The following is a 3304-nucleotide window of genomic DNA, read 5'->3' on the forward strand; positions in this document are numbered from 1 at the left end:
TTTGTAGACCAGGCTGGCCTCGAACTCAGAAATCCACCTGCCTCTGCCTCCCGAGTGCTGGGATTAAAGGCGTGCGCCACCACGCCCGGCTTAGATGTTACAAGTTATGAGGTGAAACAGAATGTGTCTCTTCCAAGCAGAAGAGATAAGAGCTTTTGAGGGTTCCCACAGGTACCCTTTGTCCATCCATTTAACAGTGTCTCAAATTACACTAATACTTCAGTAACTATGAGAATTTAAATGATGGTACAATTTTCAGAGAAGATGGGAGCTAAATAATGTATCCTCAAATTTGTTGTGCTAAAAGATAACCTGAACTCCCATGCCCACATCCCAAATCACTACACAAGACATGGTATGCATTTTACCTAGGGATTAGTTTGTCAGGCACTTGTACAGATAACATTTTTTTTATCTCTTTCCAGATTCATCTCTGTGCTTTGAACTTGTGTGGAAATTAGTCCTTTTGGAACCATAAAGATCGAGATACTACTCCAGAAGAACATGAAAGAATTCAATGATGCAGACCAATTTATGGAAATCAAAGGTATTTCTCCATCCAACTTCCATGCTATAACTTGCTAGCTTCTGTTATGACTTTAAATTACAGTGACCTCAAGGAGTCCTGTAGAGCTTCTTTCTGGACAACAGAAAGGAAAACAAACCTGTAGACCCACATTGTGCTTAAGAAATTGTTCTGTGCTCCCAAGTTATGGCATATACTATGTCATTCTTTCTATAACTTTAACATTTTCCTATCACAGACGAAATACTGGCTTCAGACAACTTCTGCTTCAGCACCTGCCACAAACTTCCACAAAGGTAAAGAGAAGAGTATCAAATCGCATTATATGCTGGAGATGCAGGACAAGTAAACACAGCAAACATGTTGAGCAGATCAAGTCTCACACAGGTGCATACCCTTATGTATCTACTATTGATATGCTTCCTGCCAATCAAGATATCAAAGCTCGAAACTTCTCCCCCTAGCTACAACACAGAAGCTGATGCCATATCTGTGCCACTGAGCTAGGAGAAGTTGGAGTTAATCAGATTTGAACACCTCTTTAAGAGGTAGTCACTGATCCTTGAGGTGAGTGGAACCCTGATCCTCCCCACTATCCAAGTTTCACAGCAGAATAACCTTGAAGACCTTTTCTTTAAATCCTCACCAGAAACGCTTGTTGTTAGAAGTAGGGCCTTTGTACCAAAGGTCATTAAAGTGTTAAATTATAATATCATGGGCCTCAGTACATTTATACACACATTTGGCACCAACCGTGGATTAGAAGTCTTTCTCCTTTATGAAATTCAAACTAGGAATTACTAGGTTTTATCTCTTTGAAAATCTGATTTCATTTTACCCAGATGTGCTTTACTGTTAAGTGCGATCTCAGAACATCCTTAAAGTCACATATTCCAACTCCTCATCTTAGCTTACTCAATTTAGCAAATCAAAATGTAGACAGTTTACTTTAATTCAAATGAACTAATACTGCATTCTTTATTCACAGAAACAGAATCAATAATGTATACTTCTGTTCATATATATATATTGTGTATATATATATATATATATATATATACATGTCTATATTTAATAAGAGGTTAATTTACAATGATAGATACTAAAAGGCCAGAATCTGCACAGTAGGGACCAGAGAAGACCTAAAATTCTAGTAAAACAAGAGCTGAATAGACATGCAGACATGAAAGGATCCTCAAAAGACCCCACCAAGGGACAAGGAACTACAAGCAACTAAGGAATACTAAGAGTAGGAGAAATAGTCTTCTCCATGGAAGAGCATACCAATCAGTTATTCAATACCAAATGATCAACCCAAGTGTGTGTGTATATGTGTGTGTGTGTGTGTGTGTGTGTGTGTGTGTGTGTGTATGTGTGTGTGTGTGTGTAAGACTAAATGGACTGAGTGCAGGTTGCATTTATATGCATATATATGAAATAATAAAGAAAAAAGCTATCAATTTGAGAATGAGCAATGGGAGGGGTTGGAGAGAAGAAATAAAGAAGAAAATTAAATATAAGGTTCTAGTTCAAGATTGAAAATTCCTTCTTATTTGGGAAGGTTAAGCATCTTATTTAAAGTCTCTGATTAGATGAGATTCAATCTCATTATACAGAACAATCTTCTTGGGAAAATTATATACATATTCACTTTGTAGACCAGGCTAGGCTCAAACGCACAGAAGTCTGCCTGCCTCTGCTTCCAAAAAGCTGGGGATAAAGGTGTGTGCCACCATGCAACTATATCTCAACCTTGTACTGAAAGAACCTCTTATACAAAAAGAAACATACAGAAAAAAATTGATGAGCCATCAGAATATCATTGATTGATTATCATTTGTTTTAATCTGGCAACCCAAAATGTGGAGGGCTCTATGCATGATCAATGAATTCTAGGCAAGAGCCACAGCTGAGCTTCCAGCAAATGTCCACAGCAGCAATCTCCTGTGGTACTTAGATGTTTCCGGCTAGTCTCAAACCTTTGAATACTTGGTCATCAGTTGTTGGCACTTTGGGAGAGGCTTAGGAGGTGTGGCCTTGCTGGAGGGAGTGTGCCACTGGGAGCAGGCTTTGGGGTCCAAAACCCATGTTCCATTTCTAGTATGTTCTCTCTGTTTCCTGTTTACAGTTCAAGTGTGAGCTCTCAGATCTGCTCCAGCCACCACGTCTTTGTTGCACCATCATGGACCCTGATTCTCTGGATCTGTAAGCTATAAATAAGCCCCTCCTTTTACAAGTTATTTTGGTTATAGTGTTTTAATCAGAGCAGTAGAAAAGTAACAATACATTATCCATGTGAGTAGGTTTTCTGAATGCCCCAGTGTCTTCCGCCTCTGGGCACAGCCTCTTGGGGAGGCAGAACGCAGAGAGAACCTGGGTGGGTGCTAGGCTGTAGGGAAGCACGAGGCTCTAGGGATGGGAAAGCAGTCTGAGGTGTGGGAATGCTGGAGATGGTTCAGGAGTCCCAGGCCTGTAACGACACTGGGGCCATGGGGTTCTCAGGCTCTTGGACTTCCAGGTGCTGCTGGGATTTTCAGAAGAGCAGAGAATGGAGTGGGGAGAGGGGGCATGGGCTTGGGACAGCGGCTAGCCCAGGGCTAGGGGAAAGGGGAGCTCTGGCTTGTCCCATGGGTGATTGTCCTTAGCTTGGTGGGGGCAGGCTAGGTGGCAGTTGTGGCTGGGAGTGCAGAGAGGCCTTCTATGAGAGAATTAAGCTGCAACTCTGCAGTCAGTGTCTTCTCTGAGGCTCCCCTTGGTGGATCTTGGTGAAGAGACACT

The 3304-nt window shown here is 41.5% G+C and overlaps 1 long non-coding RNA gene across 1 annotated transcript in view; it reads left to right on the top strand.

Annotated features, from left to right (window-relative positions):
• The window catches only part of LOC115030065, a 10847-nt gene extending 8116 nt beyond the window's left edge, over positions 1 to 2731 (top strand). The window contains exons 2-5 of the long non-coding RNA XR_003835661.1: positions 426 to 547; positions 765 to 913; positions 991 to 1093; positions 2655 to 2731. This is a non-coding gene — a long non-coding RNA (uncharacterized LOC115030065). The remainder of the gene's footprint in view (positions 1 to 425; positions 548 to 764; positions 914 to 990; positions 1094 to 2654) is intronic.
• Positions 2732 to 3304: the final 573 nt, after the last annotated feature.

The sequence above is a fragment of the Mus caroli genome, chromosome X (genome assembly GCF_900094665.2).
Source record: "Mus caroli chromosome X, CAROLI_EIJ_v1.1, whole genome shotgun sequence".
Lineage (NCBI taxonomy): Eukaryota > Metazoa > Chordata > Mammalia > Rodentia > Muridae > Mus > Mus caroli.